We start from the raw sequence: 13,964 nt of genomic DNA, 5'->3' as shown, positions 1-13,964 counted from the left end.
CACAGGCTCAACGGCCATGGCTCACGGGCCCAGCCGCTCTGCGGCATGTGGGGTCTTCCCGGACCAGGGCACGAATCCGTGTCCCCTGCATCGGCAGGCAGACTCTCAACCACTGCGCCACCAGGGAAGCCCTCTATCTCACTTTTAATCAGGTTTTCAGATCTGTATTCAATAGTTCGGGGCAGAACTCAAGATGTTCTCAAGGTTTTTTGGCTCTCTTTTCCCAAAATCCTGCAATTAACAAACGTGACTTTTAAAAGACAGAGAGAGGAGGTTTGCAAACAAACCCAAAGCATATTGGACAAAATATGTAGGAAAAGGGGTTTCCGCAGAATAGAAGGAGAATCCTTCCAGGCTGGAGAAGATGAATATAAGCAAAAGAGAGAAGGAAGGTGGTCCATGGGCTCAGAAAGGTGGGAGGTCTGTACCTCACTTCTTGTAGCCCACTAAAAAGGCAGCAAGTCCCAAAATGCGAATGATCACACAGCAAGTCTAGGCGGATGGGGCCATAAGCATCTCCCCCAAAGTCCCTTCATCCCAAACATGGCAGAGTGTTAGCAGGAAGCTGCTGGGTTTGTCAGGCAAATTGGGCAGTGGACATGCCTATGTGGTTTAAAGCCAGTAGATCAAGGGACTCATCTCTGATGCCTGGACACAGTGCAAGGTCCCCAAACTGTGGCACAAATCAGGAAGGATCAGGACTCACGGCTGCAAGCAACAAAAGCTCATTCTGATTAATTTCAGCAGAAAAAAAAAAGTTTTAAAGTATTCTCTGTAGCTCACAGAATCTCCCAGAAGCTCTGAAGAACGAGAAGCTCTGGAGACTTTGCAGTCATAACAATGCCTAAAACTGAGCTGTGAGGCTGGTCCCATGGTGATGCCCCCTATGGCCAGCATTGGGCACAGACCCTGTAGTTTAAACAGTGCTGGACATTGGACACTGATGTCAGAACAACTTCTACCTCTGCCTGGACGTGACCATTGCTATTGCTACAGCCTACTGCCAGAATGGATCCTGTGCAATCTCTGCTTTTCCTGTTCTCAACAGAATTTGGAACTTCCAAGGAGACTGGGAAAGCACCTTTCCATCATTAGAAGTGGGAGGTGAGCTCAGCTTTGTACACATGAGGGCTCCTCAGACTTGAGGAGGGAATTCAGATGCTCAAAAACCACAAACAAGGACACATGTCCATGACAGAAGGGAATCTCCAGGAAGAACTTAGTCAGCAGAGTGGGAGCTCCCAGTCAACAATTAGGTTGAAATCTAGAGACTACAGTTCCATTGTGCATTTCACTTTGCAAACTAAAATTGATACTCACTCCACCATGGTGGTGTGAGATTTCCAAAGCCCAAGTCGATGAGCTACAGGTTTTGTGTTGGTTACAACCAGCCTAGTACAGCAGCAAGAGCCCAGACTCTCTCAATTTCTGACTGGAGATTTTCTTGTTGTTTACAGCATTAATTAAGCACCCTATGCATTAATTTCCTCTGTTGCAAAATGGGAATAATAACAGTACCTACCGTATAGTGTGATGGTCAGGTTTAATGAGCTATATGGAGGATTCCATTACAGGCCCCAATTCTTTTTCATCCCTGTGTGTACACCCTTTGCCAGATCACTTTACAGTGTTTCTCGATAAAGAGGAAGAATCCCTTATACCTGAGTTGACCTTGTGACTTGCTTTGGCCGATAGAATGCGACGGAAATGATGGTGTGGCAGTTTGAGTCTAGGCCTCAAGAGTCTTGTGTATCCTGCTTGGCCTTCTGCCACTATCATGAGAACGTGCCCAGGCCAGCCTGCCAGAGGATGCAAGATGTGGAGCAGAGACAAGTCATCCGTCACCCAGTGGCCCCAGCTGACACCCACATATGCGAGCAATCCAGACAAAGGCCACTTAGCTGGCCGCCCTCAAGCAAGAGTAACAAATGCTTATGTGTATGTCGCTGAGCTTTTGCAGCAATACCTTAATGATACAGAATGGTTAAAAGAAAAAAAGAATGTTTAGCAAACAAAAAAACCAAGCACATAGTAAGAACTCTATAAATTTAACAAGCATATCAAAAAGAAGGTATCCTATTCATGCTAGCAGCTGTGTAATTTGACAGAGCGGGGGCTGATAGTCCATATAAAATCATCAACGAGATTTTTCAGCCAAGGGCACTTTCCAAGGCATAGATATTCTTAATGTCACAGGTAGAAAATGTCGACCCTCTCCCTAAAACACGGATCTGAGTGAAGGTTAAAAACTAAAGAACTTGCAGACCCCAGCTATCGAGATTTGATGTCTGCTAGAAGCGTATTTGGCCTTGCTGACTCAACACGTAAGTTACATGGGATAAAATAGACAATTGAAGCTCAAAATCCTATTTAAGCCCTAGATCAATGGTTTAACTCCTATGTCAGGACAGGTAGACACCGCTATGTGATGGAAATGTTGTTTGGGAAAAAATGAGTTTTAGGTTTTAGTGGTAAAAACCAAGACAACCACACCTGTTTTTACTGGTTTAATGTCAAACCAACACTTCAAAAGGTAAATTCCAGATACATGTGAGTAGATTGTGGTGCAAGCAGATTGTTTTTATTCTCTATTATTGCATGTTTCATCTTGCCCCAGTCGCTTCCCTTACAAACTTGTCATCTCCCAAAAAATCACTGTAGGAATCACAAAATAGTCTTACTTTGCAAATCTACCGAGATTATCAAAAATCTGTTCCTTGTGCTTCATTGTACAATGAAGTCAAAAATTCAGTAAATAGAGCTCAGTGGGCCTACTTTTTTCTCCTGACTCCAGTGATTATCATAATTTGATTTTATAGTTTTCTGTCCTAAGCTACCAGCTAGGGAATAATCTTTACTGAGTCATGAACTTTCCCATCATTAAATGTCTGCACCTATTTTCAACGTATCAGAAGTGTCCAATAACTACATTTTATCTGCCTTGAATAAAGTCGAGTTGGGACACAGGGGAGCATACATATAATAAAGTTTCCTTTATGCATTAGCGAAGTCCTTGTGGTTTGGAGTTCCAGCTTTGTCTTTGACCACTTTTTCAGGAGCATAAAGATCGTATAACACATCTTCCGTAGAGACCAGGACATATGTTTACAAGGACAGAAATCTGAGTAATTTCCCACCAGTCCAAAGAGAATATTAAACTCTTCTGTCATTCTGTAGTATATTATTTATGGTCCCTCTTTTGTTGGCTTTTTTTTTTTCATTTGTAAGTTCAACTCCATGTCCTGATAGAAGGTGATAAAATGCTCCATATGTTAAAAAATCTTATCACTAAATCAGGAACAATACTATAAATTTTGACCTTTGAAATCAAACTGACTGGTGAGGACCATTTTGCTCCTGAAATATTACAGTAGTGATCAATTTGCTGTAAAACTAAGCAGTTTAGCTCAGCAGTCTATAGTTGGAAAGCAAGTTGTTCAAGAGGAAAGTTTATACTCAGCCCAAGGGATAAATTAAATTTTATGGGGAAAATATGCATTATTACGTGCTTATCTGTTTAACATATTATTCTTTTCCACATCAGCATAATAAATATTTTTAATCGTATATTTTATCTCACATACATATAGTGATGTGGTAATTTTATTCCTCCTGTATTGGCCCAAACATGTTCAATTAATCACAGAATAGAGAAGAGCTTTCAAATCTTTTTTTAAAATTCTGATGCACTTAGCAAATGTGCATTCTCAGTGAGATGGAGTTGCTTTGCCATAGGAGAATAGTTCAAATTCTATTTCCTTGAAGGGTGAGCATCGACTGATCTATTTTATCCTTTTTCCCAATTTAAAACCCCTTCTCCTTGCATAGCGGCTCTCAGCCAGAAATGCTTTGGCCTTACTTGATTCCATTCATAAGGAGTGATTTCACTTTGAAGATTTTTGCCTCAGAGTACATGTTGGTTGTAAGAAATCAAAATTAGAGAATATGAATTCAGGGCCTGTGCATATAGAAGTAGTAAATCATGAGAGCTAACATTAGTTGAGCCTCAGTACTTGTCAGGCTGACTTACCTTATTCCATGTCATTCTCACAAAAATTCTGTGGGGTAGGAATGTTGTTATGTCCATTTCAGAGATAAGGAAACTGGGCTTCAAGAGTCAGGCTAAGCAGTGCCTGGAGCAGAAGGCGAGAACCACTTAGGAAGCCATTGCTATAACCCCCAAGAGAGAAAATAGCAGCCTGAAACAAGATGGCAGCCATGGAGGTGAAGACAAATAGGTGAATTCCAGAAATATTTGGAAGATGGAATCAACAAGATGTGATGGTTTGGTGGCTGGTGCCATTCCCAGAGAAATACATTTTCGAATGTTTGCCAGCAAGCTCTATCTATGCATGTACAAGAATAACTTAATACAGAAAAACCCAGGCATGTTTCTACATTTTCTCTTCATCCCATCTATCTTGCATGTAAGTAAGTATACAAGGACATGTTACCTCAAACTTCAAAGGGTAGAAAAAAGGTTGAGTCTGAAGCTTATTCTAAAAGCATGAACTGTTCAGTGCATCATGGTGACTCCCAGTGGGGAGGGGGTGATTCTCCATGGTGTTTCTACATGTCTTGTGACAGGTTTTGTCCCAGACTGTCTTCTCAAGGATGTTTGTTTGTATAGCATATACCCTTGAAAAATAGAAATTGTGTCTTCCTCCAGAGCAGAGAGCAGATTTGTTTCCTGAACGAGAGAATAAAGGTAACGCCCCCCTCTAAGGCAAAGGTTGAGCAGATATGCCAGTAGCCCCTTTATAATGATATTGGAAGTTTCTTAAACATGGGGGTCCTCAGCTATAGTATAAACCTGCTGCATGTGCAAAATCTACCTAGGCCACTCCACAGTGTTCACATGGGACTTGCAGGCAAGGGGAACAGATACAGATAGGAAGCTCATGCCTTCTGCTGTGCTATGGAGTATCAAAATCTTTTTTCTCTGACCCAAGTCTTATGTCTTCTGCCAGCATCCATGAAACTGTGGCAGGCTCACTTGTCAGCTGGAAAGCAAAGTGAAATCTTATACCCTCCACAGATCTTGACAGTGACATTGCCCATTATCTAGTGATTTTTTAAATTAATTTATTTTTAAAACTTACTAAATTAACCAGTATTCCTCCATCCTCTCCAAAGGACCTAGAACAGCCTATTAATTTACATTGCTCAGGTTCCACCCTTTTGGATTTCTGCTTCCTTTCTTCATTTTTCAGTTGGCAAAATCACATGGCACATCAGTATTATCACAACCCCAAAGTATGAATTATCACAACTATCTATACTTGTACATGTCTTAACAACATTCTAAATAGACTGTTTCATATAAACAAACTAGCGTAAGCACTCCATCCATCAATAAATGTTTACTGAGAGCTTTCTATGTGCCAGACACCGCACATGTCATAGTGAAAAAGACAGACACGATCCCTGCCCTGGGAGAGCCTCAAGTCTAAATAGAAATGCAGATAATTGATCAAGCAATTACAATGAAAGGGATTAAGCATCATGTTGGAGAGATGGTAGCTGCCATCCAGGGGAGCTAACCTGTAAGCTGATATTTGACACCACTCATGCATAGCGGGGTCAGCCAGGAAAAGTGAAGAGAGTTGTGGAAAAGTGACTCAGCTTATGCAAAGTCTGTAGGAAAGCCAGGACACAGTGCGTTTATAAAGTAAGAATGGGACAAGGAAAGAGATGAGGGGAAAGGTAGGCAAAAAACAGACAAGGGAGCTTTGTAATCATGCATAAGGATTCAGGTCTTACCCTACAGGCAATGAGAACACAATAAAGGGTCTTAAGCAAGGAAACGACGTCATCAGATTTACTTTTTTTTTTTTTGGCTACATCGCACAGCTTGTGGGATCTTAGTTAAACCCAGGCCTTGGCAGTGAAAGTGCCTAGGCCTAACGCCTGGACAACCAGGGAACTCCCCAGATTTACATTTTAGAAAGTAAAACTCACTATGGCTCCTGAATTGAGAACACATCGGAGGGAATGACTAGAGCAGGGATTCTCGGTACTGTTGACATTCTAGTCTGGAGAATTCTTTGTTGGGGAGGGGGGCTGTGCATTGTAAGATTTTATCACCATCCCTGACCTGTACCCATTAGATATCAGTAGCATCCTCGTGATTATGACAAAAAAAAAATCCCCTGGGAAGCAAAATCACCACAGTTGAAAACCACTGGGGGGAAGGAGACCATGTTGGGAAGCCATAAGCAGGAGAGAGGAAGGCAGCCTGGACTGTAGGAATGGGGAAAGGAGATGGATTTAAGAGAAATGTAGACACACCCTTTAGATTTCCCATCATCAGTTTATACATCCCTGAGAAGGGCCTGCTTCAGTGACCCACCCCTCCACTTGTGTAAGGAAGTGAATTTTACTACTTGCTTCTGCCTCTTATTCTAAGCAAAGCCTACTGTTGTGTGTGTCTGTCTCATCCCTGCTAAGTTGTATACTTTCATACATATGTATGCATAAGTTAAGTTTTTGCAAGCATAGTTTAGACTTTTCAAAACAGTGACACAGTAACAAAGAAAAATTGAGACATGCATGCATTTTGAATATTGATTCCAGTTTCTCACATACTACCCCTGACATTTTCCATACTGCTTTGTTTTTATGCGTTTGTTTTCTCTGCTTTCCCACGTCTTGCCCAACTTTAAAGGAATCTGCAGCTAACAGGCAATTAGGCCCACCATTAACTATAGAATGTAAACACTATTCCAGGCCAACCCACCAGAAAAATCTGCTGGTTACTAAATAGGGTTTTCATAGGCTAAGGGACAACTTAAATAACAATATTTTCATAAAGTTTACTTTGGTAGAAATGGAAATTATGTTTACGGGAAGTGAACTGTGTGCTAGGAGCTTTGCAAATATTACCTCAAATGTTAAATCTTCACAAGTACTATAAGGGAGCAATTATTTATCCCATTTTATATTTACAAAATCTGAGATGAGACTCAGAGAAGTAAAGGAACTTACCTAAGGGCACCCAACTAATAAGCTACAAAGCTAGAATAGAAAGGCCGTAGAAAAGGGCTGAGCAAACTTGTTCCATAAAGGTTTGTAAATATTTTTAGCTTTGCAAGCTATTCAGTCTCTGTCGCAACTACTCAACTCTGCCCCTGTAGCTGCAAAGCATATGCAGGTGATATGTAAATGAATGAGCACGGCTGTGTGCCAATAAAACTTTATTTATAGACAGTGACATTTCAACTTCATATTTTCACATGTCAAAAAATGTAATTTTTCATTATTATTTTTTGACTATTATAAAAGATAAAAATAATCATAGCCCATGGACAGACAGAAAAGGGCAGTGAGCCAGATTTGGCCCACAGGCCAGAGTTCACCAAGCTGTTGGCAGAGTGTGGGAAAGAACACAGACTCTAGAGGCTGGCTCCCTTGGTGTGAATTCCTACTCTCCCACATCATCTTAAATATAGAAACTTAATGAGTTACTTAACCAATATCTCTGTACAACAGTATCTCAGGTTGGGTTCCCCCAAAACAGACCCTGAGACAGGTTTTGAGGACAAGTAGTTTATTTGGGAGATGATTCCCCAGAAGCACTGGTGGGGATGTAGGAAGCAAGACAGGGAAGGGAGGGAGCCCGATATGGAAAGTTACTGCTCATCAAGGAGCAGGTTACTGCTGGGGACAACTGGACACAATCCTGCCAGGCCCTCCAGGAGACAAGCCTCAGTACTGCCCCGCCTAGCAAGGAAGGGGGCTGGGGGGATATTCATCCTCTGCCAGCAGTGGTGGAGGGCTGCTCTCAGGGGTAATGACAGGGCAGCACCTCTACACCCATGTAGATAAGACCATTCGCTGGGGACCAGAGAAGGCCCTGGGGCAGAGTCACAGGATGCCTAGGGAATGGGGCGGTGGGGGGGCGGGGAGCACTGAAAGGTCCCCTGCCACTCAGCTTCCTCATCTGCAAGTAGGCATAATAATAAGGCCTACCTCGTGGGTGTATTGAAAGATTAAATGAATAATATATAAAGTGCTTTAAGTCTGAGACTAGGAAAGGTGGGTGAAGCACTTGCCTCAGGCATAGAATATAAGGGATGCCAAAAAACTCAGTAATCAAGATCAATCATATTTTGGGACTTCCCTGGAGGTCCAGTGGTTCATACTCCATGCTTCGACTTCTGGGGGCACAGGTTCAATCCCTGGTCAGAGAACTAAGATCCTGCGTGCCACACGGCGCAGCCAAAAAACCAAAACAAAACCAAAAGAGTGTTAACTTTATTTTTTTAAAAAAAAAAGATCAATCATATTTTGATGCAACATTTTTTTGAAAAAACAAAGTTATCGGAAAAAATCCATGATGAACAAAATATCAAAATGTTACATAAAAGTAGGATCAGTAACAACTCTGTGTGAATCCATACTGGATTCTTAGTCAAAACAAAAAAATATACATTACCATAAACATGCTTTTATGTATTTTTAGTGGTTAATTTTTTTCAGAATTAGATTTTGAAAATGTTGATGATGGGTTTGCTTCCATTCAAGGAGAAGCGTGAAATTATCATTAATTCTGTTTGGGGTAGAAATAAAATATTTAAACTTAATGTTATGCACTTTAATACAACTGCTTGTCAACTTTTCAGTATTTTTTTTCAACTTCTTTAATGTTCTGGAAAAAAACTAACAATTAAAAAAATACATATGAGCATCATATGGGAAATGCAAATTTTCCTCTTTTGCCTTAGGTTTCAATATGGCTCCACACAGCACTGTCTTTATTTAAATTTTTGATATTTTGTTCATTTTGGATTTTATGTTAATTTTGATTTTTTTAAATATTGTACAAAATATGAGTTATCTTGATAACTGAATTTTCTGATGTGCCCTCCCCCCTAAATTTTGTACCCACAGTGAGTGCCTCACTTTCCTTACCCTAGTCCTGGCCCTGGTTAGTATATACCTGGCAAATAAGTGCCTAATAAATATTACAGCTCATCTTCAAACCCGGTTTATGCAGCACTACTATCAGTGTTCCTTTTTACAGCCCCCATGCTGCTTCCTTGGTCTATCAGGATAACCACATATTCACATCATTATATCTTTTTTTTCTATCATGGCATGTGGGAAAAAAATGCAGCCTTTTATTGAATATTTCTGAAGCATATGTGTTGATAACTACTCACATAACCTGTTATGGAGGGGGGGAAGTTAGCAAAGCCAAGGCAATTATGGCTGGATAATTTGAAGGACCCACTTTTTCTTGACAGCAAATTAATTGATGTTATAATGGGTATGTCACCCTGTCATCCATCAACATTTAGTGAGTTCTGACAATGTGCTAGGTTACACGTGAAACAGAACACACACACACACCAAAATCCCCAACTTATTCCTTGCCAAGTGTGATCCATTGATGATATGGTTTGTAATGTATATTTTTTTGAGTAAAAGGGAAATAATATTGCCTGTACTCCCTGTTTCATCTTACCCTGCCTCTCACCTCCTCCCTCTCTGTGCCCTCCCACTGCTTCTTTCTTTCCCTCTTCCCTCCACCCTCCCACCCCAAATTTATCTTAGCACAATGGTTCTGGTTCGTTTTGAACACGAGTTGTAATCAACTTCTGAAGTGGAATAAAGAGAATTCTTATTTGTGGGAGGAAGTAAATTTGATAGATGCATTTTAATGACTTCTGCTTATTAATGACCCAGGCTTTCCAGAACCACATTCAGGCATTGAAGCTGTGATCGGCTCTGCTGATTTGGCCTCACAACATATCACTGTAAAGCAATGGAAGAATCAGCAGCAGCTGCCTAAGCGACTAACCCCCTGTGCTCCCTTCTCTGGGCCTGTTAACAGAGAGGTGCTGGGGTCTGGAGAAGTAAATAAACAATAGCTTTGTTGAAAGTGCTCCTGGAAGAAAAAAAAAAGCCTATGACTCAAAAGAAAAAAAAAAAACACACCAAGTAATTACAAAAGAAACTTCGTTTCCAGTTGCTGAATAAGACATTAAAGAATTGTAGGAAGCAAAACCCAGTACAAAAACAGCTATTTAATTTTTAGAGTTGTGGTTAGAAATCAAAATGAAAGGATGCTCTGGAGTGGATTTATAACTTTGTCCATAATTCCACATTCCCATTTTTTTAATTTGCGTATGTACATTTGTTTTGGACAACACATTCCAGTATCAGATTGAGACCTACAATAGTGAAATTTCATCCTTAACCCCACATTTCCTTTATTCCAGCAGCTCTAGTTACAACCTAATGTTATTTTAACAGTTTTTCTTTAATTTAACGATATTTAATTTGCATTCGCTCAAGTGACATACAATAGATCATGCTATTACCATGATTTATATCAGATGAACTGGCATAAATTCAACATTATAAATTGCGCCTGTAAATGAAACTATTATTTTACAGGAATTACTGAGCAGAAAGGGTAAGGACCCTCCAGTCAACCTTAGTCAAACCCACTCTTTAGAGTTTTATATTTTATGCCTGCAATAAATGCTTTTGTGAAAGCCCATAACCCACAAAAAAGTCATCCGAAGTACATTAATTACGATAATACTATCCAAAAAGCTGCAAGGGCCTATTTTTGTGACATCATTCTTTGATTTCTTGCTGCCTTAAATTATCCCTTTGATGGCTGTGGAGATTAACAGTCATACTTTTGTCATTAAATGTAAGGCATTTTAAAGCTTAATCCACCTAAGTCCTAATTGATATTGCTTTCAGTTGGCAGATAGCAACCTGATTTATAATTTAAATATGCGGCATTATATGCATCTCTTCAGTATAATGAAAAAGCAAAGTTCCTCTCATCTTTCTCAGCAATGTTAAACATCAAGGAAAAGTCTCTTTCTTTTTTCCTTTTATATCCTGAGCCTAATTGAAAACTGTTCATTGAATTTCAACATGATAGAAAAGTCTTTTTATCTCTCAATTTGTCCATTAGCGATTATAATTGAAGTATCTGCTACACAGCTGAATTGATATTGTTCTTGTTTAAATTCTGAATTACTCTAAATCTTTCAGAAGACATCAAAAAATATATATGTATATGTATGCACACACACACACACACACACACACACACTTGCATATGTATGTGGCTGAGGAGATATCAGCTAACGACTTTGCTTAAATGGAACATTAGACTAGCTCACTCTCCACGTAGATAAAGCCACACAAAGAAGGAAATCATCTAATTTTGCTGGAGAATGTGTTGCATAATAATCTTACCGGCATGACCATAAGGTTTGCTAATTGCCACATCTGTTTAACATCTGTCAGAGGCTTCCCACATGTTGCCAGCAATATTACAACACGAATTTTATTGTTTTCAACTGTTATTTATTTGTCATAGACATTACTACAGCTAATGATGTCTATTTATGTTATACCACTAATTATTTTCTGTTTTTTTAGAAATCTCTATTTAATCTACTTTCTCAGTTTGGATTATGCCTTTCTTTCCTGCCCCCCGTCCCATGACCCCTGGCTTCCTGTAACCTCCCTGACAACCCCTTCATGTTAATGATACTAATTCTTCTTCATCCGGAGTCATAAATATCCTAATGGGTTTGTAGAATTGAAAAAAAAAGTTTGCAAAATGTCTTCATTTCTTAATGGCACTGCTGAATTCTTTCACTAAATCTCTAGGCTGAGCCCATGTTAGTGATGATAAATGTACAAATATATCACTGTTTAGGCTGCCTTTACGGAGGCAGAGTGAGTCTTGCTGATTTTTTAAATTATTTTTATATCTCACCTGGCTCCTCACTACAGTGCCTTTTTTTTTAAGCACAGCAAACCACGACGTCTATTAAGCAGAAAGTAGAGATTGACAAACTGCAGACTGAGCGAAGTACGCATGACCTGATTTAAAATGAATTGATAGGTGTCACTGATCTCTGTTACACATAGCATATGTGAATGCCATATGATGTATTATTTATCCATAGTAGATGCCTTTTCGTTTCATTAATAAACCTGTATATCAGAGATATACAGTACCAATGATTAGTGTGAGGCAGTACAAAACGACATGGTATTTGCCCGCCATTGCTCAATTATTTTCCTTATTTTTTCCCTGTGTCTTTGCATGAATTATTAAGACCTTGGCTGTTTATTTAAGAATCTAATTTTAGTGCATGTGTCCAACTGAATTCTGTTTTCTCCTCTAATGAAGGAAAATAGTGTGAGAATTTCCAATCTTGGTCTCTGATTTTAGATATGCAATGCACAATGCAAGTCGTAAAGGTCATTCTGCTTTTGAACCATATAGTATAGACATTTGATGGGTCTAAAAATCCATTTTGGTTACGCATCACATCTTGCCAGCAAATTAAAGCAGAGCTGTTTGGTTAAGTCAAGCACAATTTGCATTCGCTTAGAGAGAAAGAAATTAAAGGAGCAAGGATCTGATTTGAGCAACCCTACAGAAAAGCTCTTCTGTAAAAGGAAGGTAGGTGATTGGAGATAACTTCTTGAAGTTGCTGTGAGTGACCGTTGTTCGTATCGTGATGTCTAACGTTGCCCGTCCTAGTCACCACGTTTGGATGACTTTGGTTTTCACGTCTAGTAATGCACATTCATTTACAACCAAATCATGCCACACCCTGCATAGAGATCTTTGAGATTGCTTATTGAGAGAGTAGATAGAGATGGCTTTACACATAAAATTTGCTTTGCTTTTCTAAATATGAACTGAATGATAACATTTTGTTATGGATTAAAAGTGATTGAAGATAATATATAGATGTATAGTTGGGGGGTTTTCTTAGATTTTTTTTTTCATTAAATGACTTTTTCAAAGATAAGTCTGAGACCAAGTTTCTTTAGCTTGTTTGTTCAAGATCTAGTGGAAGGAAAATGATAAGTTTTCAATGTCCACATTGCTTTGAGAGAGTAGTAAGTGCTGCAGAGTCTGATAAGAAATCTCACATGGTGTAAACCAAGCAGTGTCTGGAAGCATACAGTCCTGCCACAGTCAAATTTAAATTAACTAGGGAGATGCAACGTGGCAAAATGAAAAAAATCACCATGCATATCAAAAACACCTTTTTCAGAACCAGGCACACTCCTTCATAGCTAGTGGGAGTTTAAATAAATTCAAACTTTTTTAGGGCAGTTTGGCAATAGCTTTCAAAATGTATAATGCTGTTCCATTTGACCCCAATGTTCTCCTGATAGGAACACACGCACTATAGATATTCTTGCACAGGAGTACAAAGTTAAATGTACAAAATCAATTTTGCAAAGTTGTTTGTAAAATTAAAGATTTTTAAATAGAAAACTGGAAACACTTCGAGGTTGATCAATAGGGGAATATTTGCACAAATCATGCTTGATCCATTGTTTGTAACAGAAGAATATTGGAAGTAATCTAAATGATTATTATTAGGAGAGTAGACAAATGATGGGTTCATATAATGAGACACCGCACAACCATTAAAAATAATAAAGAAGATCTATGGTACTAATATGGAAAGATGTACTAGATGATAAGTAAAAAGCAAGCTATGTATAATATGGCCAGTGAGTGTGTGTATTTGTGGATATAAGGTGTGTTGGATATTTAAAGCTTTACACATTCACTAGAATGTACATCCCCAGACGGAAGGGATTTGGCCTGTCTGGTTCACCAACATATTGCTTACATCGCTATATCAGTGCCTGGCTCAAAATAGAGACTCAATAATTGCTTGTTAAATGAATAAATGAATTCTCATATACTAGTACAAGCATAAAGGTCTGCATTAAAGATATGGAAGGATACAAACCAAATGTATAAAAGATAAGGCACAGGATTAAAGGAGACAAACTAGGGAAGGTTGTGTTGATTCTCTACACTGTTGGAGTATTTTTAGAATTGAGTGTTTTTCAAAAGGCTTTATCAGAAAAAAAAAATTAAAAGGCTTTCAAAATATAATAAAACCAAATAATGGAAAGCCATGTTGTGGCTCCCATTTGCA

The sequence above is a fragment of the Delphinapterus leucas genome, chromosome 15 (assembly GCF_059928025.1).
Source record: "Delphinapterus leucas isolate spDelLeu-1000000601 "Yukka" chromosome 15, BTC_Dleu_Yukka2, whole genome shotgun sequence".
Lineage (NCBI taxonomy): Eukaryota > Metazoa > Chordata > Mammalia > Artiodactyla > Monodontidae > Delphinapterus > Delphinapterus leucas.
This window is presented reverse-complemented; position numbering follows the sequence as displayed.